Source organism: Macaca nemestrina, chromosome 18, assembly GCF_043159975.1.
Source record: "Macaca nemestrina isolate mMacNem1 chromosome 18, mMacNem.hap1, whole genome shotgun sequence".
Taxonomy (NCBI): domain Eukaryota; kingdom Metazoa; phylum Chordata; class Mammalia; order Primates; family Cercopithecidae; genus Macaca; species Macaca nemestrina.
In genome coordinates, this window is record NC_092142.1 from 9994917 (window position 1) to 10019343 (window position 24427).

General features: G+C 42.5%; 1 long non-coding RNA gene across 1 annotated transcript in view; it reads left to right on the forward strand.

Moving 5' to 3' along the window:
* The window catches only part of LOC139359828 (uncharacterized), a 37146-nt gene extending 13321 nt beyond the window's left edge, over positions 1-23825 (forward strand). The window contains exons 2-3 of the long non-coding RNA XR_011616302.1: positions 6733-6885; positions 23533-23825. This is a non-coding gene — a long non-coding RNA (uncharacterized lncRNA). The remainder of the gene's footprint in view (positions 1-6732; positions 6886-23532) is intronic.
* The last annotated feature ends 602 nt before the right edge of the window (positions 23826-24427 follow it).

A 24427-nucleotide genomic window follows, 5' to 3' on the forward strand; every position in this document is an offset into this window, starting at 1 on the left:
TGCTTACTGCATGCATTCACTGTGTTGGGCTCTGGGGATACTGCAGTGAACAAAATAGAAAAAAATCCTGTTCTCCTGAAGCTTCACATTCTAGAAGGGGTGAATCACAATATGCAAACAAATATATACATACAGAATATGTCAGATGGTGGTAGGTGCTTTAAAAAATTAAGCAGACTTGAGGAGCCTAATGGGGGCCGATTTGATTTATGGTGATTGGAGAAGACCTCTCTTACGAGGTGACATTTGAGCAGAGACCTGGAGGGAACTAGGGAGTGGACAGTCAAGAAAATACCTGGAGGAACCACATTCCAGGCAGAGGGAACAGCCTAATATGAAGGCTTTGCAGTGGGAAGTCTTCACCAAGGAGGGAAAGTAACATCAGAGGGTGAAGAGGGGCCATATCACGTGTTGTTTTATAGCTACTACACAGATTTTGGATTATGTATTTGGAGGGAGATGGGGAGTTGCAGGCATGTTTTGAGGAGAGTTATGCCTTATCTGACTTATATTTTGGATTACTTAGGTTTTTTGCAGAGAACAAACTGTAGGGGGACAAAGGTAGGACCCAGTGCCCACTTAGGAAGCCACTGCAGCGAACCAGGGAAAGAAGGTGGAGTCTTGGTCTAGAGTGGAAGACGTGGATTGATTTTGAATGCATTTTGAGGGAAGTGGTGTGGGACTTGCTGATGGCTTAGATGTGTGTGGTGAGTGGGGGCAGAACAAAAATGACTTCGACATTTTTTTTTTGTCCGTGCAACCAGAAGTTGCCATTTACTAAGATGGGGAGATACTGGTCAAAGCTGATTTGAGCAGAGTGGGGTCAAAAGTTTGGTTTTGTACCTGTTACGTCCAAGATACTTATTGGATAGTCAAGGGGAGATATTAAGAGGCAGTTGTATATGGAAAGGATGGAGCTGGAGATGAAAATGAAGGATTTGTCGCCACAGAGGCAGTATTAAATGCTATGGGATGGTTAAAACCGCTAGGGAATGCAGCCCTGGAGCACTCCAATCTCGGAGGCCAGGAAGATAAGACCCAGCAAAGAACACTGAGAAGGCACAGTTAGTGGGACGGACGATACAAAAATTAGATTGCGGAGGCCAAGGGAAAAGGGTATCTCAAGAAGACAGAAGCAATTAATTGCATCAAATGCTGCTGCTCAGTTGAGTTAGATGAGGACTGAGGATTCATTATTTGTTGTAGGACATTAGATATCATTGTTGACTGTGACACAAATCTCTTTCTGGGGTAGAAAGCAAGAGAGAGTGGGAAGAACACAAGTGGAGACAATTATTTTTCAGCGTGTGCACAATAAAGGAAAGCAAAGAAACAGAACAGTAGCCAAACAGATCGGGGATGATTTTTCTTAAGATGAGAAATAGTGCAGCATGTTTGTGTTCTGATAGGAATGATACAGCAGAGAGGGAAAATTTTATGATACAAGAAAACAATGGGTGATTGCAAGAATAGTACCCCTGTACTGGCTAGAGGAGAGGGGCTTCAGTGGACAACTGGAGTATTTGGCTTTAGACCCTGCATCTATGCTCTCTCTGCTGTGCCAGGGAGCCTCTACAGCATGATGCATTCATTCTTCACTTCTTTCCTCCTGTTCGCAAGAACAAAGCCTAGGACAGACGCTTGCTATTTCTGCTACCTATAACCATGAATTAGAGAGAAAAGAGAAATAGGAGGTGACAGAAGACTTTGTCTGAGCTGCTGAATTTAGGTGTATGAACTGTGAGCTTGCAAAATCACCTTGATGGGGATGTTTTCAAGGTTGGGAGGCAGTTTCAAGTGGAAGCTGACACAAAATTAACACACACTACTAAAATACAAGTGGGGAAGTGATCTAAGATGTTTACCAAGGAGGTAGCAGTTGTCATTGTCTCTCCAATTTCCACAGTTGGTATTTAATAGCTTCCTTTTAAGGCCATTCATACAACAAATGAAGATCCTGGGAGAGGTTTTGGAGATAGAACAAAGATAGGGCTTTTGTCCTCGGGGAGCTGGAGGTCCAGGAAGGTTTTTGTGAACACTGGATGTTCACACAGTACACCATCCCATGTTATGTGTTTGGAGAGAGTTACACATGAAGCACGCACAGAGCAGGGATGGATAAACCAGGTAAGTTTGAAGAAGACAAGGCTTGGGCTTGTCTTCAAGAAGGAGTGGACTCTGTTCAAGGAGATGTAAGGAGACGTGGTTCTGAGACAAGGAACAAAATCTCAGTGGTATGAAATACACTCAGGAAACACCAAATATGGAGTTGGCTGGAGTTGAGACTATCCAGAACACTACGAAGATCCAGTGAAAGATTTCAGTAGAGGGACAATTGGGATGGGCAAGTTTCAAATTCAGAGCACGAAAGAAATATAAAAGAAGTGGCCAGGTTGAAAGGCATTTCATTAACACATAAACAGGCTCATCTATTTATCTTGTAGTATAGTTGAATTACATGCACTCTCTAGGGTTTGGGGGGTCTGGAGGCAGGCATGGAAAGAAGATTAGGAGTTTCCTGCTTCGTGACTACTTACCAAGCCAGGGTCTTGTGCATAATTATTGAATGACTGTTCTCTAAGATGTAGAGTTGAGAACTAAAGTTTTCTAAGCATACAGCTCTAATTCCAGTGACACCCATTTAAGCTCCTACTAATAGCAAAGCAAATACCTACACAGGGCCGATGGGAGCATCCCCTAAACATGTGGGAGGCGTACCTCTGACGACATCTAAATTTATTTTAAGTGGGACATAGACGAGCACAAAATAATAGAATCACTGAATGAGGGAGTTATTTTATTTTATTTGTAATTATTTTCCAATCCTTTTGAACACTTCAGTGCTCAGTTTGGTGCTGAGCATTTAGTGCTAAGTTTGGTCTTTAACACTTCTTTATTTTTATAAATTCAGGGGGTGTGTGTTCAGCTTTGCTACATATATATATTGCATAGTGATGAGGTTTGGGCTTCCAGAGTACCTATCACCAGAATAGTGAACATTGTACCCCATAGTTAAGTTTTTAACCCTCACCCGCTTTGACACTTACTAATCTCTCCTTTTCACATGTTGAAAGCAAGTCAACTATGCTACAGGATAAATAGGTGAGCCTATTTTGACGGAATGCCTCTCAACCAGGCCACTTCTATTTCATTTGTGCTCTGAATTCTAAATGTGCCCAAAGTTGCCCAGATGTCAGTAACTAACTAGCTAAATAACAGTTTTATTTATTTATCTTTTTATGGAGACACAATTCATGACAGTATTTTATTTTGTTTCTATTTATTTTGCAGTTACCTTCCATTACACTGTAAGTAACATTGGTTTTCCCTTGGTAGTCCCAATGTTTTTAGCACAGCTTTTAGAAAAGTAAATGACTTTAGATAGTTATACTATTCTAAGAAAGGAATAATATATGTGGCACTTGAATATGACAAAAATTGTGAGGGCAGCCAATATAAAGGAATGAAGCAGTGATGCATGCTACAATATGGTTAAACCTTAAAAACAGCATGTTAGCGGAAGGCCACCACTTACAAAATGCCATTCTATGAGTCCATTTATATGACATGACCAGAAATGACCAATCTATGAAATAGATTAGTAATTGCCTGGGGCTGGGGGTGGGAAAGGGGAGAGAACAAATAGGGTATGAGGGATTTTTAGGGGTGATGAAAATGTTCTAAAATTAGTTTGGGCTGATGGTTGCACAACTCTGCAAATCTACTAAAAATCACTACATCGTACACTTAAAATGATAATATGGCATGTACATTATAGCTCAATAAAGCTGTTTAAAAACTATGAGGGTGGTCGGTGCTCACACTTATAATCCCAGCATTTTGGGAGGCCGAGGCGGGAGGATCGCTTGAGCTCAGGAGTTCGAGAGCAGCCTGGGCAAAAAGGTGAAACCTTGTTTCTACAAAAAACACGAGAATTAGCCAGGCATGGTGGTGCATGCCCATGGTCTCAGCTACTTGGGAGGCTGAGGTGGGAGGATCACTTGAGCCTGGGAGGTGGAGGTTGCAGTGAACTGAGATTACACCACTGCACTCCAGCCTGGGTGACAGCATGAGACCCGACCTCAAAAAAGAAAACAAAAACTGTGAGAGTAGTGTGCGAATGCCTGAAGTTTTGAAACCATCGGGCAGTAACAATAGGATGGGTTTCGATTGTGTTTGTCAGAGCTGGCTCAGGGGCTACTTTGAAGGAAAAGATAGAAGGACACCCAATCAGCGCTAGTTCAAAACCACTCTAATCTGTCCTTAATTGTATATAGAGAGTTCAACTTAGAAACACTGCTAGAGACAAATGAAGCTACCGCCAGAGCAAAAGTAGGTCCACTCTGCCCAGCACCAGCTGATGGCATAAGCATTGTGTAGGGCCACTTAACGTCTAGATGTCATGATTTATTTATAAAGGTGACTCATGCCTTATTTATGATATAAAGAAGGTCACCATGTAAACATCTTTGAATAAAACTTCTATGAGCACGAAACAGAACAAGAGGTGTCAGCATACAGAACCTGGCTTAATTTAGATGGGTGTGCATCTGTCACATGTCCAGAGTCTTGAGATCTGGGTACAGAGAGCTTGACGAAACCTAACCCATCTGCAGGTTGAGGCGTGTCACATGCCTGGGACTTCCACAGACAATTTCAGTGGAGGACAAGATTCCTCCCATCCAAGTACTAACCACGCCCTAGGACAAGATTCCTCCCATCCAAGTACTAATCAGGCCCGACCCTGCTTAGCTTCTGAGATCAGATGAGATCGGGAGCGTTCAGGTTGTATGGCCATAGACTGGAGGACAAGATTCCTAAGCTAAAAATGCCTGTCAGTGCTGTCCAGGGAGGACAGTACCATCACAGAGTTTGGTCTGGTTTTGTATGCTTTGCACAAATTGAAGTAATTACCACTTGTGATTTCCTTTATGGGTAGGCAAATGAAGACTCTCAGATGAAGATAGCTGAGCACATGATGGGGTAGGTCAGCCTTCCTCATGGAAATTCTGTGTGCATGAGGCCCACCCTGCCAGTGCAGATGGAGGGATGGGATGGAAATGAATCCAGGGGAACGCATCCTAGCTGGGATCCAGCCACCTCTGCGTTTGAGGGCTGGGGGTTATTCCCTCCCCCTGCTTGCAATGTAAATGTAGCCTTTTAAACTAGTCTCTCTACGTCCAACCCGATGCTCGCAGAAGAAAATCTCCCCTCAAAGCCACCACAATCCTTTTTAGAACAAATTCAGTAAAGTCATATTCCCACTCAAACTCTCCAGTGGCTTCCCATCTTACTGAGAACAAAGCCCAGGCAGGGCGCGGTGGCTCACTCCTGTAATCCCAGCACTTTGGGGGCCGAAGTGGGTGGATCATCTGAGGTCAGGAGTTCGAGACCAGCCTGGCCAACATGGCGAAACTCTGTCTCTACTAAAAATACAAAAATTAGCCAGGTGTGGTGGCGGGTGCCTGTAATCCCAGCTATTTGGAAAGCTGCAGCACGAGAATCACTTGAACCCAGGAGGCGGAGGGTTGCAGTGAGCCGAGATCACGCCATTGCACTCCAGCCTGGGCGACAGAGCGAGACTCCATCTCAAAAAAACAAAAAAACAAAAGCCCAAAGAATAGAAACCTGACAGCCAAGTTCAGCTATCTCAGTCTGCGCTGTCCATATGTGGTTACTGAGTCCTTAAAATATGGCTACCTGGAACTCAGATACACTGTGGGTGGGGAACCCACAATTGTGGACATTCTCGTGTTTGCTCTATTTTTAGGGAATATGAAAAAGTAATGAGAACTATCTCTTTATAACTTTTAATATTATCACTATTAAAATAATATTTTGATTCTATTGGCTTACTAAAATAAGTTTCACCTGATTTAAAAAAAAATGTGTATAAGAAGAGAAAAAATTTATGTTACATTGAGGACCACACACTGTTGCTATTAGATAGCACTCAACTCATCCCTGCTTATTTCCTACACTGGCTTTCCCATTTGTCCTTGAACTAGGCAATCATGCCCTTGGTTTATGCACTTAGCATAGCATGTGGCTTCTTCCTTTGTCGACCCCAGACCTCTGTTCAAATGTAACTTTATCAGAGAGGCCTTCCCTGACCAGACTGTAGTCTAAAGATGCACCCTAATCGCCCCAATCACCTTCTCTTGCTTTATTTCTGTTCATAGGACTCGCCACCACTGATGTTATACTATACATTGGTTTTGTCTGTTTATTGTCTCTTCTACCAGAATGTAAACTTCAAAGGGTGGGGGCTTTGTTTTATTCATCATCTGCTCTCCCAGTGCCTAGAACGGCGCCTGGCATTAGGTAGGAAAAGTCCCTCCTTGCATAAAGCTCTGTCTCATGAGGGAGACTGAGGAGGAAGCAGATTTCTTTACTGCATTATAATAGGTGCTCTTATGGGGAGTACGGCCTGCTAGGGACGCAGAGAAAGAAGGTGATGCTGTTCTTGGTGATCTTCCTTCCATTCATTCACCCTCTTCTTTACTAACATAATCCCAATGTTATTCAGGTATCCATACCTTCCCTTAGCTAAGTTCCTCACAGGAAGAAGACCCCATCCACACGTGGGCCTTATTCTCTTAGCCAGTGATTGGTTTAGAAAATGGTCATGTGACCCAACTCTGGCCAATGAGGTTATGAGGGTTTACGAGGGGATTCTGGGAAAATTATGTGCTTTCCTGTAAGAAGAGATAGTCTCTCTTTTTCTTCTAGGCATTCCCATGTTTGCATGTGATGCCTTGAACTGCTGCAGCCACTTCGTGACAGCCCGAGAATGAATCCAGCGCTAAAATCATTCTAGCAAAGGGAGGAGAAACACCTGGGTCTCTACGATGTGACTGAGCAAGTGAATTGACCAGCTGTGAGGTCTGTACTATGTTTTAGGAATCTTCATGGGAGATAATGCATATCTTTATTTTTAAGTAATATAGAGTTAGGGCTTTGGTGATTTTCAACTGAAAGTTTCCTGGAACTGGTATCTGACCTAACCTTATGAAGTGTTGAGGCTAGCATCTGTCTTAAATCAGGTTCCTCAGGACATAGGCTCTGAGATGGAGAGTTTCATGCAAGGCATTCCTCAGGGAGTAGCCTTGAGATCAACACTTGTTGGGGAGTGAAGGAAATGGGATCCAGCAAGAGAGAAGCTGAATGTGATGCATTTGCAACGAAGGCCTCCACTCATGCCTCAGCAAGCTCTGAAGCTGGGATGGCCCTAAGCCTTGTACTTCTTTGAGACAGCCACATGGGACAGTCACGGGATGTGACTTGGCCCCAAGTAGGTAGAGTGACTTTCGGAGGGGCAGTTCTTTTTGAATGAAGGCATTTTTTGGAGAGAGATCGTTAGGTGGGAGCTGTTAGCCACTGACTTCCCAGTAGTTGGAGGTGAATATTGGTGGCTCACCTCAGCAGTGACTACAGCCTTATGAAGCAGGTGATAGCTAAGCTATGATTTGAAAAGATAAGGGGAGGATTGGGAAAATGGAGACCATTTCAAGGATAGGAAATAGTACTTGAAAAGCCTAAAATTAACAAAGAGCATGAACTCAGAACTGAGAGGTGACAGAAAAATGGTGATCCTTTTTCTCCCCACCCTAAGTCACTTTCAGTTGGGTTTTCTGTCGCTTGCACCCAACAAGTCCTGATTGGTACATATAGGTTCTAGATGTCAGAGCCAAGATTTGAAGTCTATTCTCTGTAACTCAAGAGTCCATGACCTTAATTGACATACATATTGTCTCTTGAGCTAAACAATATAACCCTGTATCTGAGTCACTTAAAGTGTTCTAGGCAAGATCTTCAGATGACTACACATTTGAAAATGAGGTTGTGTGAGTCAAAAGAGTTGAATCCCATATATTTTTGTGCCCATATGTTTGCAAATAAACTTTCCTTTTACCTCTTCTAAATTCAATTTGTTTATGAACCTTCCTTTGTCTCTCCCCTGTGTGATGGGAGTCACAGGAAGGAGGAAAGGCGGGGCCATGGAAACAGAAATAACAGGCACTCAGTCATAGCAGGAGTCCCATAAACTAAGCCCTAAAGATGGAAAGAGATTATTTCATTCACTGTAAATCAGTCACTGGCAGGCAGGGCTTTTGTCACCGTGGAAGGCCAAATGTGCTTCTGAAGTGAGTTCATCACATAAAAGTAGCATCTGGAGGGCCATTGACATAATGTTGAGGGAAGCAAACAGCCTGGCTCCTGGGGCCCTGTCTCTGCAGCGAGTGTGTCACCAAGAGCTGCAGCATTTCCTGTAGGCTTATGAGCTGAGCGCCTCTCAAAGCAGCCATGCTCCCAGGTCAAAACAAATCAAGTTTTAACTGGGGAAAGCAAAAGCTGCTATCTTCAAGGTATACCATGCTCTAATATTTCCCCACCCCTGGGATTTTGCACAGGCTATGTTATCCACTTAGGCTGCTTTTCCCTCTCTTAAGCCTGGAAAACTCCCGGTCATCCTTTAAGACCCAGCTCAAATATCACGTGCTTGTGAAGCATTCCCCAAGGATAATGCAGCTGACCCCTCCTCAGGGCCTTCTCAGCAATTTGCACCGACCCTTCCTACATCATGTTTCTGCCGTAGGTAAGACAATGTATTGTAGTTTTTAGTCTTAGCATCAGATTCCCCTTTAGACTAAAGTTCTCCTTTAGGGGAGGAACGTGGGCCATTTCTGCCTACAGTCTCCTGGTGTCAGACATGTGATATGTACCCAGTAAGGGTTTGAAGGGTGAATACATGATTGCATGAGTGTGTGACAGAGAGAATGAGTGTGTGTTGCCTGAATGGTGAGTGAATGAGACAGTGAGTAAATGATGTGTGTGTAAATGAGAGTGTGGGTCACTGGAGAGATAAGTGATGACTGAGTAAATGAAAGGATGTCTAGAAGTCACATCAGACTTTGGAAGTCTGTCTTTTGAACTTTGAAGGGTTTAATTCGTTTGCAGCCAAACTTGGGCATCTCCCGTACCCACCATTCACTGTGCTGCTTAGCATAAGAAAGACAAAACTGATTGCTTTCTCCAAGGGCAGGATGAGTTTGTTTCCGGGGGTAAAGCAGTAGGCAGGAGGTGCTGTAGTTGAAGAAAACCAAGAGGCTTGCAGATGTTGAGATATTAAAAATCCTGAAAATGGTCCCGAAGTCCTCAAAGTGATGGAAGATACACCATTACTCCTGGACTTACCAATTCTTAAGCCTTTTTTTGTTTTTTTTTTTTCTTTTTCTTTTTTGGTGGTGGTGGGGGGGGCGACAAAAGGGGTGGAATCTTTTACAGTAGGATAAACTCTGTGGGTCTTCTCTCCAGAAAATATGTACAATCCCACACAAAGATGCACACATACATGCACAGTTGTGTGTATAATTTTAGGGATTAATGGAACCTCTTGAATCCAACTACAAGATATGCAGACTCCAGGTTTCGAACCCTTTGAGATTTCATGTGTCTATTTTAGCTTACCACTGTATTCACTGGATGCATCAGAGAGCTTAACATACAATATTAGGGCTTCACACATTTCTATTGGATTGAGTTGCATTTCTGTTGAATTGGTTTCAACTGAAATTGCCCAACTTGAGAAACAGGGGCAGGTACCTGCTGACTTTCTCAAAATCTCATATATCTTGAGAATGTTCAACTATACACAAGGTGGCTCCAGAAATTGATTCTATGCTGATAAAATGATTTTTCCAGCACTTTCCATCTTCAGCCCTCACCAGGACATGTGCGTCTTTCCTTCCAAAAAGAATCATGGTGGAAAATATGAGAGTGTGAAGTATGATTCACATCTGGATGAGCAAACAGAGCTCTGTGTTGAAACAACTTAATTAATGGTGATGCCAAGCCCTTGGCCTTGTTTCCTCAGTGCCATATGCTGTGCAAATGACACCCAAGTCTCCACTCTGAGTGGAACACGTGAAACTCCAGTCTGGAAAGGGCAGCCTAGATCGGTGAAAAAAATTAACAGTCGAGGTGGAACGGAATTAAAATTTAATTTATCTTGAACCTAGCATTTAAGGAAGGGTGTTTAATTTCATTAATAGAGCTTAGAGAATCTCTCCTGTTGAGAAGGACTTATATAAGGGTAAAATGAATAACTGTCCAACTACTAGGGAGGCAGAATGGTAAAAATGGAAAATGTCAGTAATGGGAGGTTTGGCCAGGGTGTGAGAAAATCAGTATTTTTATATACTGCTGGAAGGAGGGTGAAATGTGTAAATATTTTGGAGAGCTATTTGGTAATAATGATCAAAACAAGCATAAAAAGCATGTAGTCTTTGACCCAAGTGTTCCAGTATTGAGATGTTTTCCTACAAATGTTCTCATTCCTATGCACAATGAAGATGTTCATTGTTTATAATAGCGTGGACTGGAAACAACCTAAGTGTCCAAGAATAGGGAATTGACTAATTAATTAATCCATTCACACAAAGGCACCCATTGTGACATTTGGGAAGGAGAAAATAGCTTAATATGCCCTGATAAGGAGTCATAGCCATGATATATTTTTTCAGTGGAAAAAAAGCATGGGGCTTAAAGAATATTTCTAATGATAAGAACAAGGATGTGGAAAAGCTTGGAATATCTGTGGAAGGCTGGGCATACACACATACACACTTTATAATAATAGATACTTGTAAAGAGAAGTTGGGGATGGTATCAGGGATGGGATTAATACTTAATTTTCATTGTATATACTTTGGAGTTTTTCTATATGCATATATTAATTTTTTAAATTAAAAAAATTTTAAATACAAGAAATCCATTTTAAAAACAAGTAATCATTTCTTAGGTTTATTTGTTCATTTATTCACTTAAATACTCACTGAGCACATGTAAAGAGCTGACATTTGATGACCCAGTCTTCAAAAATGTGACAAATAAAAAGAAACAGCTGAGAAATGGGGCTGTCAGTTTCTGCTTTAGCTATCAGGATGCAGCCAAAAATGAAGATATGGACAGACTAAGCCCTCATCCCAAAGGGAAGAGCAGCAATGTCCATGTGGGTATCCCAGGATGCCCCACGCACAATCTCATTTAATCCTTCCCCTTAACATTTCTGGCAGGTACTTCTATGATTCCTCCACCTCACAGGTGAGAAAACTGTAGTTTGAAATGGCTAAGTCATTTGGACGAAGTTACATGGCCTATTAGATGTGCGACCAAGGTTTGGCTCTTGTTCTTGGCTTAGCTCTGGCTCTGCCTGGATTTTTGGCCCTGGATAAGGTATTCTCCTAGTCAGGGCCTCAGTTTTCCCATCTGCAAATGTAAAGTGTGGATGGAATGACTCAGAATCTTCTGCTCCTTAAGTTTAGTGGTTTTCACATTGTGGGAAGTGTAGCTGACTGTTATAGACTGAATTCTGTCCCCCCAAAATTCATGTTGAACATAATCCCTTATGAACTATATTTGGAGATAGGGCCTTTAAGGAGATAATTAAGGTTAAAGGAGATTATAAGGGTGGGAAGTACAGTTGACTGTTACAGACTGAATTCTGTTCCCTCCAAATTCATGTTGAACGTAATCCCTTATGGACTGTATTTGGAAATAGGGCCTTTAAGAAGATAATCAAGGTTAAAGGAGGTTATAATGGTGGGGTCCTAATCCATAGGACTGGTGTCCTTATAATGAAAGGAAGAGACACCGAGTTCTGTCTCTCAGCCTTTTGAGGACACGCTGAGAAGATGATTGCAAGCTGGGAAGAGAGCCTTCACCAGGAGCTGAATTTGTTGGTACTTTGATCTTGAACTTCCAGCCTCCAGAATTGTGACAAAATACATTTCTGCTGTTGAAGCCACTCAGTCTGGTATGTTGTTATGGCAGCCCAAGCTGAGCAATATACTGACCATCACTTGACTTTATGGATTCATGTATTGGAAGCAGAGTCTAAAGGTGGATTGCAGAGGACTATTTGGATCAGATTCTGGATATGGGCCAGGGAAAGGTATTCTGGGTGGCCAAAGGATGGGGGTCATGATAGGCCAAATGAGGGGACACAAGGCACAACAGCCATAAATAGCAATGCCCTTGACATTTTTATCCAAGGGCTTTCCATGCCAGAGGGAGTCCCAGCACAAAAGGTTAAAATCTCCAAGGACTGGGACGGTGTCTGTTGTGTTTCTCATTGCCTAGCTCAGAGCCTGCCACGGAGCAGAATTTCAACAAAATTTATTGACTGACTGGCTGGGCAAGCACTTACTGAACTGGTTTGAACTCTGGTTCTGCCTCTTAGGCAAGAGACTTTTTGGTGCAAATGACACATCTATAAAATAGGTACCATGATGGCAAGACTGTTTAAGCCTCACACGTCGATTTCGGTGGTTGAGAGTTTCGGTTCTGAGGTTGGATGGTATGAGTGTAAATCTCACCTCAAACTTCTGAGCCATTAGATTTCAAGCAACATCCCTGAACTCTCTGTGCCTCAGTTTCCTTATCTCTAAAAAGGAGATGATAATACCACCCCATGAGGTGCAGGGAGGGTGAAGTGAGATGCAAGTGTAATGTGCTTGGTGGGGGGTCTGGCACAGAGTAAATTCTCAGTCATCAGCAAATGCCTTCTACTCCTTAATATTCCTTCAAAGCTGCAGAGTGTGGGAGTGAGGGCTTCCCTGCCAGTCCTGCGTTTAACTGAATCAGACGGAATATTGCCGTCTTTCAGTCCCCAGATCCCTGCAGACTCAGGATTCCCCACTGCAGCCTGTAACCAACCTGCTGGATTGGGGCTGCTGGGTAACACCTTTTTTTTTTTTTTCCTTAAAAACAGAAAAGAAAGGTTTTTCTTAGATGGGCTCACTTGCTGAAGAACTCTCAGAAATCCATTAACTCTAGTATTACTAAACATCTGAATGCAATTTGCGGGCTATAATAACATCTCTCTAGTTAGCAAATGTTTATGCCTCTCTATAATTTTCTTTTCCATATGAAAATAGACCTGTCATACTAACGCGGTAGGCCAGCTGCCTCTGTAATATCGTTAAAAGGCGGGAAGGGCTGTAGGTCCTACAGTCTGATGGGCTTGAGATGCATTTCTGTTCCAGAGTGGGCTCAAGGACGGGTGGGGTTTCAGCTCTGGGGTCTACTTCACATGTGGTGCTTAACAGGTAGAAAATACATGACGCTAGAATAAAGGAATTAGGAGACACCAGGCCTGCTCTCATCTGTCAGGGAAATGAGTGAGTAGAACAAACATTTTTAGAGTCCCTGCTTTGTGCCAAGCAATAGGCTGGGCTTTATATATATTTCAGTGGTATTCTAACTTGTCAAGGTCCCCCATGGAGATTATCATAAAAACAGATTCCTGGGCCTCACCCCATACTTGGTGAATTAGAATCCCAGTGGGTAGTGCCTGAACATCGAATTTTTAATGTGTTTCTTTGACCACCTAGTGGTTTCCATGCATTTCAGGACTTGGAGGGCGGGGGGCTAAATCCTTACAGCACAGAGGAAAATAAAACTATATTTCAGGGAAAATATTCCTTTTACATGGCAGATATGGATCATTTAAGCTTCCCCTAAATGTTTATTTCCTTTTCAAATAATTGGATAATTTAGATCCTCCACCCAAACCAGCCTCCTAATTGAGTTATCTGGTACATCAATTCAGCAAACATTTTCCGAGTGCCTACTATGTGCACAGGTGTTTGTGAATGAAACATTAGAAAAACAGAGACACCACACTGTTCCTATAGAGGTTAGTCTCTAGCGGAAGAGCTGGGCGTGAGCACAGATGACTATAAGAGTATAAATATTACAGCAAATGGAGAAATGGGAACCCTGAGAAGAGCTACTGACTTAGTATTGAGGGTCCAGGAAAGACCGTCAAGAGGTAATGATAGCTCAGCTGAGATGAGAGGAACACCAGAAGCCAGCCATGGGAAGCAAGCAGAGTGTGTGCTGCACAGAGGGAACACCACACGGCTTGAGTCCTGGGGCTAGAAGGGACTTGGAGAGGCAGAAGGACTCCAGAAGTTTCTGCCTGGCTGCAATGTAGAATGAGAGGTAGAAAATTTGGAAAAATGAGATGAGGCTGGAGAGGGCAGTTGCATGCCAGGCTGTGGAGTAGAGACTTTATCCTGAGGGCAGTGGGGAGCCGTCGGAGGGCGCAATGCAAGGGCATAACACAGTCATATTCACGTTATAAAGATCACTCTGGCTGCTACGTGAGATGCAAAGTAGAGGCGGGGAGTGGATCTCAGGGCTGGAAGACCAGTTGGGAGAATGTTGCTGTTGTTCGGGAGAATGGGGATGGTCATTTAGACCAAGAGATTGGCAGTAGAGATGGGGTCCAGTTGACAGGCTCAAGACTCTGTCCAGTGAGTGAATGGATACCAGACAATCTAGAGAGTTATTAAGATGCAGAATAAACAATTCGTCCTGAAATCCAGCCCCAAGGAAATTATTATTATTACTACTGATTTGAATTATTTATAGTTTACTTTATGTTCTGGGATACATGTGCAGAACGTGCAGGTTTGTTACATATGTATACGTGTGCCATGGTGGTTTGCTGCACCTATCAACCCATCATCTAGGTTTTAAGGCCCGCATGCATTAGGTATTTGTCCTAATGCTCTCCCTCCCCTTCACCCCCACCTCCTGACAGGCCCCGGTATGTGATGTTCCCCTCTCTGCATCTGTGTGTTCTCATTGTTCACCTGCCAGTTACGAGTGAGAACATACGGTGTTTGGTTTTCTGTTCTTGTGTTAGTTTGCTGAGAATGACGGCTTCCAGCTTCATCCATGTCTCTGCAAAGGACATTAACTCATTCTTTTTTTATGGCTGCATAGTATTCCAGTAGTTCTTCTTACTATTACTTTTTTTTTCAGATAGAGTCTTGCTCTGTCACGCATGCTGGAGTGCAGTGGTGCGATCTTGGCTCACTGCAACCTCCACCTTCCAGGTTCAAACGATTCACCTGCCTCAGCCTCCTGAGTAGCTGGGATTACAGGCATGCACCACCATGCCTGGCTAATTTTTGTATTTTTAGTAGAGAGAGGGTTTTACCATTTGGCCATGATGGTCTCTAACTCTTGCCCTCAAGCAGTCCACCTACTTGGCCTCCCAAAGTGAGCCACTGCTCCCGACCCCTGATTTTTTTTTTTTTTCATTTAACATTGTATCACACACATTTCCTATACCATGACTAACTTTTCATAAACCTTATTGAGTGAGACTGGCTACACAATATGCTACTGTCTGGATGCACCATAATTTATTGAAACAATCCTTATTGCTGGACACTGAAGTTGTTCACATAAGTTTTTTACCATTATTAAAAATGCTAGTTATAATACTTTGACTTAAAGCTTTTCCGATATTTTAGACTTTTTTGAGAATAATTATTAGAGTATACTAGAGGATTTTCTAAAGAGAGGTAGCCCCAAAGGAAGACTCAGCACTGATTTCACTGGACAGGTGCCTTCTCCTTTCTGGTCAGTTTCCTTATCTGTGAAATGGGCTCTAGGTGTGATGATCTCTGTCACTATCATCCTCTGAGTCTGCTCTGACTTTGAGCAGAGGGTAACTGCCCACCCTGACCCTGAGTTGAGCCTCTTGGGTGGTCATCCCAGCTAATCCTGTACTGCTTTGGAGGGAGCACCAACGGAGGAGAGCCTTTCTAGGATTCAAAATAGCAGCATGGTTGCTAGCATGAGCTCTGAACTCAGACAGGCATGGATCTGAATCCACTTACTAGCTGTAAACCTGGGTCAGGCTATTTATCCTCTGTATGCCTCTGTTTTCTCGTCTGTAAATGGTGATAATGATAGGGTGTAGCTTATTGGGTTATAATAAGGACTGATGAGGTAGAACATGTAAGGCATTTGGCTGAACTTAAGCAGCAAGAGAATATTCAGCCTTCTTACTACTTTTCTATTCTTAGAGAACCTATGATTTTAAGTAGGAGAGTCAGTATGGTGTTGTATTGAAGAGTGTATGCCCTGGGGCCTGATTGTCTGGGTCCCATCTACCATCGTTCTACAACTGCTAGCTCTGTGACCTTGGACAACTTCTCTGAGCCTCAGTTTCCTCATTTGTAAAATGAAGATAATACTATGCCCATATCAAAGGGTTGCCGTGAGTATGTACATGAATTAATCTACGTGAAGGAATGAGAACAGTGCCTGGCACATGGTGAATGCTGGAGGAGTGTCAAAAAAGAACGTGCATTTTCTCCAGCTAATACGGAAGTCACCTTGGTACCAGCTAGTCTTTGTTGAGTGCCCACCACGTGTCAGGCGTATCTCAGGACACCTCACATGTGCGGTACTCACACCTCCCACAGCAATGAGTCAAGGCAGAAATGATGATTCATCCTACTTTACAGACTGGGAAGGTGAAGGTTCAGGGTGGCTCCCTGACATGCCTGAGATGCTGGTTTCTGCAAGAAGAGTTCTGTCTCCTTGCACACTCCGTGCCCTGCCCATGACATCGTGCGGTATGCTCTTGATGATTTTGGACCATTGACTATGAAGGCGATTGGAAAGCTGCAAGAAAAATGGTGTCCTTGAAGCTGTGATGAAAAATGATCACTTTTCACAGTCCAAAGAGCTTCTAATTAAATTACCAGCTCCCTTTGCCCAAGGCTGGCCCAAAGAATATTGACTTGATAGGGTACCCTCTCTAAAGGAGGGTCAATTTTAGGCTTGGAATCTGTTATATTTTTTTGAATCAGATCCAATGGTCTGATTTGCTGTCATGACCCTCCTAATAAATGAACTGGTTTGCTCAATTTCCCTTGAGGTTGCCAGGATTGGGATAAGGGAGGAAAGAAAAATCATGGGAGGCCGAGGCAGTGGGTCACTTGAGGTCAGGAGTTTGAGACCAACCTGGTCAACATGGTGAAACCCTGTCTCTACTAAAAATACGAAAATTAGCCAGGCCTGGTGATGGGTGCCTGTAGTCACGAGAATCACTTGAATGGGAGGTGGAGTTTGCAGTGAGCCGAGATCATGCCACTGCGTGGCAGAGCAAGATTCTGTCTCAAAAAGAAAGAGAGGAAGAGAGGAAGAGAGGAAGGAAGGAAGGAAGGAAGGAAGGAAGGAAGGAAGGAAGGAAGGAAGGAAGGAAGGAAGGAAGGAAGAAGTGATGAGTTGAAAAAGTGCCAGGTGACCAGTCACACTCCTTCTCTACTGATTCTGATTCATTTGCTCTGAAAAGGTGCCTAAATGTTGGTTATTTTTAAAAGCCCCTTAGAGGGGTTATAGTGGACTGGCAAGGTTGAGAACTATAGGCTTAAAGAAATGTGTTGTGATGGACAGGGAGTGGCTTCAAAGTCCAGCTGACCTGGGTCTGGGTCCTGTCTCGACTTCCAGATTGCTAATTCCCTGAACCTGTTTCGTCTGCAAAGATGCAAGTTATAGTATCTACCACATCAGGGCTATTGTTAAAAAATCATATTAGGTCACATTAGTGATGCACGTGGGCTTGAGATTTATTAGGTGCTAAATAAACTACTATTATTATTATAAAGAGTAGATGCCAAAATTAACTGTAAATGATTAAAAGAGCCATTAAATTATAAGGTAATGAGATTTTTCTGCCATTATTCTCAGACACTGGACTTTGTGGGGGTAGGAAGGGGAAAGAGGAAGGATGCAATGTTACCTAGATAATTATTTTCTCTACTTATCAATGTGTTTATATCATCAAGTCTAAAATAAAATTGATTGAGATCACAGTAGGTGATAATTCCTCTCAATTACAAACCAAAAAAAAAAAAAAAAAAACTGCTTCTCTCATAAAGGCCCTCAAAGTTTTCTTTTGTGTCTTTGGGAAACAAACAAACAAACAACAACAAACAAGCAAAGTGGTCTAGGACGCCTTGGCACGTGCAGTTGGGTTGTATTTTATGGCATTGAGATCTGGCTGCTGTTGTTGTTGCTTTGGTCCACTCTGGCCTCTAAGGAGCTGAATTTAATTCATGGCCTTTCTCAAATCATTATATCCCATAGTCAGTGGCAATAAATCTGACAAATTAAGTTTACCCAATGGCTTTCAATTATTTTTTGTCTTTATTTTTCCTCCACCTCCATTTTCTCATCAATCCATGCATTCATTTGCATGTATTCATGTGTGCATTCTCTTCTTTCATTGCATGACTTCCTGTAAGCTGCTTCGAGGTAACGTTGCTGCTATTACCTGGGGCTCTGGGGTCAGACCCTGTGGATTTGTCCCCAGTTCTGTCTTTTTCTGGATGTGTAGCATCAATTTTTTTTTTTTTTTTTAAATCTCTCTGTGCCTTGATTTCTTAATCTCTACAATGAGGATTTTAACAGTGTCTGCCTTGTGGGCTAGTTGGAGGATTCAATGAGATAGTACATTTATGAAGACTTTAGCATAGTCATGAAGTTAATCCTGAGAAATGATAGCACCTCATCCTCAGATCGGATAGAATCCTTTGGGCTCTGAGACTCTGTGATCACCTTTCCTGGGCATGCTTCTTCTTCTTAGCCATTTGGGGACAACACCTCTTTGGACAGTTGCCCTACAAAGCATCATTTCTTCCTCTGAGAAACTGGGTTTGGTGTCCTGAATTATTTGGCTGCTTTCAATCTCTCTCACCCAGTGGAGCACAGCAGTGTCTACACCAGAGACCCTGTCCATGCCGTCTGGGTGGGTAGTGCTGCAACTGGGAACCTCTCGCCCTGACCTTTTGAATGTCGCTCTCCCAATTTTAATTTTTTAAAGATCTCCTTTTCCTTTTGTTTGAGTGGCAAATGCATTTCTCATACCACTTACTGCAAGTGCTCAGAATTTTCTCCAAGTGGTGGCCAAGGCAGTCTCATTTGAGATTCATCTTCATGTAAAGTCAGTACACAGACACACACCCAGCACCTGCATTGTCAGGAATGTCAGTGCTTTACACTTAGCATCTCACTTAAATCTTAAAACAACCTGCATGAAATGGGCATTTTATTAATCCTGTTTTTAAAGGTAAGAAAACAGGCATAAGAAGTCAATAAACTTTTCCAAAAGCCACAGAGCTAATATGTTTTAGATCAGATTTGAACTAGGCATCTCACCCCAGAACTGAGGTTCTTAACTATTGTGTTGAACTGCCTCTTTATAACAATTATCTTTTTTTCAAACCTCCTAGTTTAACAAAGGAGGCAATAACTTTTCAGAGAGGGGCTGTGTCCTGCCCAAGTCCCAGAGAGAGAGAGGTGGATACAGAACCAAGACTACAATCCAGGTCTCACAGTCTTGCATTTTCGCCCCCCGTGACACAATTTTGTAGTTAAGTTCCAAAGCGATGCACCTTCTGCTTGTAGTCAACATCTTCCGGAAGTTTCCTAGATTACTCCAGACCACAGTAGGCCCCCTTCCTCCTGTGATCTATTCTCTGTATGCCATAATAGGGCCAACCTCAGATCCATAACCTTATCTTTGGGATTCTAGCTCATCTTTCTAGAACTCTTTCTACATTGGAGTCAACCTCCACATGTATTGAGCACCTGTGGGATACAGGGCTCTAACCAGATGTCATTTGAGAGTTCTCTCTTCTGTGAGGCTTTCTCTTGGTTCCTCAGGTACAGAGTAGTATTCAGGGCAATGCTAGCTGTGATAACAAATAGATCTGAAGTATATGTTAGTTGCAACTCAATAGAAGTTTGTTCTCTTCATTTAATAGTCCAAAGAGACTCCAGGTCAGTGAGGGAGGCTCTATTTCATGCTGTCACTCAGAGACTCAGGTCAAAGGAAGTTCTGCTATCTTAGACATGGTATTCCGAAGTCATTACTGATAATAAAATTCAGCTGGTGGAAGGAAAAAGACTACAGGGAATTATGCATGACCACTTTTGAAACAGGTAGGAAAAAAGGGCATACATTCATCACTCCTGCTCACATTCCATAGATCAAAACTCGGCCCCACAGCCACATGCATCTTCCAGAGAGGCTGGGAGACATAATCTGTATACCTAGAAAGAAGACAACATAGGTTTTGATGGACAGGACTCTGTCTCTGCTGTAGAGAACTAACATATTTCTTCTCTTCTGAATCCTAACTCCCTTCCTGATCTCTGAACATTCCCCTGTTTTAATATCCCCTGTTCCCAACCCCAGGATCCTAGGTGGGTTTTCAGAATCAGGATCTTCTGCCTCATCTTTGCTGATTTTCTTCTTCTCATGAGTATTTCATTCTCTAGAAATTGCCAGAGGCAAGATTCTGGCTTCAGGGTGGTGGTGGCCGGGAGAGCCTCAAAAGCTTTTGGGCTAAGTCATGTGCTCTGGCTGTAATCACCAGAGGGAAACTACTCAGTACCTAAGAGAATCACCAGGGGCTCAGTGTTTTGGAGCAGGATTTGGGTATTCCATTGGGTATTCCATGTTCCCACCACTCACCGCATCCTAGATAGTAATTACTAGAGTGATTAGCAGCCTATACTCATGGATTCACATGCCACCCCCATTGTTTGAGAGATGTGAGAACTTGGGTAAGACACTCACCTGTGTTACACCTTGGTTTCCCTGTGTACACATGGAGATAATAACAGTACCAACCTTTTAGGCCTATGTTGAGGATTCAGTAAGAATATGCTTAGTAGGGGGATTGGACTGTAGTAAGTAATAAAAGCTGGCTATTTATTTTTAGCAATAACATGAACAGTTTGCAGGCTTTGAAGGATATAGACAGAAAAGCTCCTTGGAGGGCTGCGCTTGTGTCTTCCCTTGTATCATTCCAGCACCCAGGCCTTGACAGCATGCTGTCATGGAAAAATATGATCATTCTTTCCTGTACTTAAAAAATAAATTTGTCTGAAGAGCAACTTTATGAGAAGTATGTGCATCTTTGCATTTTATGACTTGGATTTTCTTCTCCTGTCTGTTGCCTGAGTTTCATAAAAGCACAACTATAATAGGACAGCATCTGGACAAGCTGAGGAGGGGTTTAACTTTTAAGAATAAACCTAGCATCTTTGAGCATCAGCCTTGGAGTACAAATGGGCAGCAATCTGCCACAGCCGCTGTAACTGTGCCTCTGCTTCCTACCAGACCCGCTCTTCTCCCTGGCTTTGAGGGGAGGAACACTCAGATGTAGCACAACTTTCCAGGTACTCAAAGCTCCAGGGGAGAGAAACAGTAATACAAATTCAAAGGATAGCTGAACACACAGAGACCTGTCATTAAAGCAGAATTAGACATGAACTCAGATGAAAACCTCAACTCCCCCGGCGTCCCCCAGTCTCTGGCAAGCCTGACAGATTGAATGTCTGTGCCTTCCTGTAGCAGATTTCTTTTGTTCTTCCTACTGCCCAAATTAATTGTTTTAGAGACCCCTGCTATGACAGGTATTCTGAGAAGACCCAATCCACTGATTTGTAAATTTTAGCTAATGTACCTCTTCAAAGACTATTCCAATCTTAAAAAATTTCATAGGATGAGAAAAAGCCATTGGGCAAGACGTTATCAGAAATTTGTCCCCTTACTCTCTGTGTTCTATGGTGACAGAAGGGGATGGAGTGAAGAAGTTATATAATTTTTGTGCTTATTCAACTTTGTTAAAGCTTTTCTATCTCAGTTTAGAACATCTCATCCCTGCAGCATGGGAGATACGCTATAGCCTCCTAAACCTGGCAAGTGTGCTTTGTATAATTTGAAGCTACCCTAGGGCAGCAATAGGAGGGGGGTGTTCTGGCCACTGTAACATCCAGAAGCAAAGGCCACAGCATCGAAGGTCATGGACTACAATCTCTGTCATTCACAAAAATTATTTCCACAGGATTTTCGTATTTAAGGATGTCAGGTGCAAACCCCAGCCTCAACTTCCAATAGATAAGGCATTCAGGGTTTCATTAAACCCAAAGTACATTGTATCCAGAGCCTTAAACACTGTCTTATGTGCAGGAAATTGTATTGCTAGGAACAGGAGTGTCCATCTCCTCCTCTTCTAACTGGAACATTCCCGATTCTTCACGATTGAGCTCAGGCCAAGAACATTATCTGAAATCCACAAATCCTCCTCTAGTCTTATTAGATCATTCCATTTACATCTTCCCATTGCCCAGAGACTGATTATTACACAGAATTACATAAATCATAATAAAATGAAATTCTACATAGTCATGCCTAGAAAAGTTTCCTTTGAAGTTATTTTATGTTTACTCATTTTTATTTATTGAAACACTTTGTGAAGAAGTAAAAATAGAGACAGCTTACGTTTCAGGGCTTCATAAAGGATCTCCTGATTCCCACTCTGGGGCATTTCACACAGGCTTCTCCTTATAGCACATATCATGTTATGTTTGTATTTTTCCACTTTCATCTCCTCTACTGTTTGTGAACTTTAGTGCAGACCCTGAACTAATTGCTTTTCAAAGAGCAATTTGTCTTAGCTACTCTCATGAATAATTAGAGTGCTCACATAAGAATCTTACTGATATCTGAGCTTCAACAGAGGAGGAAACTGGGAGTGGTATAGCTTAGTATCCTTCCAACAAAAGCTACAGTTGGACTGCCTGATTCAAATCCTAGGGCCATCACTTACCAGCTGTATGATCTTGGGCAAGCCACCTTGCCTCTCTGAGCCTCAGTTCTTTCACTTGTAAAATAGGGATAATAATAGATACACAATTTTGGTCTAGGAAATGTATGAGAAGATACAAGAAGTATGTTAGCTAAAATGTACATCTTTCTCATGGTAAGTATTTATCTGCAAAATGTTAGCTGTTATTGAAACACTTTGTTAAGAAGTAAAAATAGAGACAGCTTAAGTTTCAGGGCTTCATAAAGTATCCCCCGATTCCCACTCTGGGGCATTTCACGCAATTGTCCCCATCAACCTTGGTGCATGTTAATACTGAATGACACTCAACAGACATGAAAGAAAATCATGGAACCATCTTTACATGGGACTCTAAAGGTCACTTGTTCCCGGTTCCTAACCTCTTTCCACATAACCTTGTTGTCTGCCCTCATTTTAACGATAGAAGCATCAAATGACTACATTTTACTGGATGAGAACTAAAATTTCCTGAGTATCTGCTCTGTGATAGGCACCCTACTGGGCAATTTTAAATTCACTATCTCATTAAATATCCCCCAATGCCATGAATGGTAGGTGTTATTATTATATTTGCCAACAAGGAGACTGAGGCACACAGCTTTCCAAAGGTCACACAGCTTGTAAGCAGCACATCTGAGACCAAATCCCAGGCTTCTCTGCCTTCAAAGCCCTTGTGTCTTTCATTATATCCCATTGCCTTCAGAAAAATAAAATGAGTTTTCCAAGCTGAATAATAGCCTTTCTTCCTTCTAGAAAGGCAGGTACAGTAGTCAGAGCTCGGATTTCAGTAGAATGTTGTTTTTAATGCCCTCTTCTGACCCCATTTAAAACCTCTCTCCTACACTCTCTACTTCCCCAAAGGCCAAAGGAGTAGTTCATAAAGCAGCATTATCGTGTGTGACACCTTCCTCAATATAAGGATCAAAATCCTTCGTCCCTAGAAAATAACCTTATAAAGCAAGTCTCCCTCTGAAACCCAGTGGATAATAAATGACCTTTCATCCATTCTTTTCAGCTCCTGCCTCAGTTTCAGTCAAATGGCAACTGCTCCTGGCCAGGGTCTTCTGGAACCTGCTCTGAGTCTACCCATTTCTTTCGGTAGGAGATAAGGATGCCCGGAGAAGAGAATGTAGACATTTGAGTCAAGAGGACTTCAGTTCCGGCTTTATTGCTTTTGGTCTATGCAACCTTGGAAAAGTCACTTGTGTTCTGTGAGCTTTATCTGCAGCTTTAGGGATCACTTTATTTCCAGCATAGGCTTATTAAAACCTACCAGGTGTCAGTGCTCTGCTTGGTGGTGAGTGAATACTGTCCTTGTCCTATTTGAAAGATCCCCTTTGCTCATTATAGTAGAGTTAGGAAGAAGAGGAGGAAGAATCACATTATTGAGCAACTAAAATTACAACTGAGCTAAGTCCCTCAGATAGAAGTCACATCATGCCTTGCGAATGCATAATAGGAAGAGCTGATTAGGTCTGGAGGATTAGTTAAGATCCTAAGGATGATTGAGAGTTAGCCAGAACAAGGTAGAAAGCATTCCAGGTCAAGGAAATGGCATGTGGAAAGGCCCTTTCTTGAAGGGTCATCTGTGAAAGAGATGAAATGACACATAGAGCACCTAGTACAGATTTTGAGAATAACAGGCTTTTATTTGTCTTATTTCCCTTGGTCCACGGCCTTCCCTTCCTCCATATCAGAACAGACATAAGTCCTCCTGATGCTCTGCCATTGGGATGAAGTCATTCCAGCATGGGATGCCATATACCTTTAAGGAAATTAAGGTTTTGTTTTGCTTCTCTTTACTGTTACCCTCTTATCACACAAACGTGGAGACATACTTTTTTAAAATGTGATTTTGGAGGGTATATTTGGAACGGATTTTACTTACAGTAGGTGATGTGGCATATAGG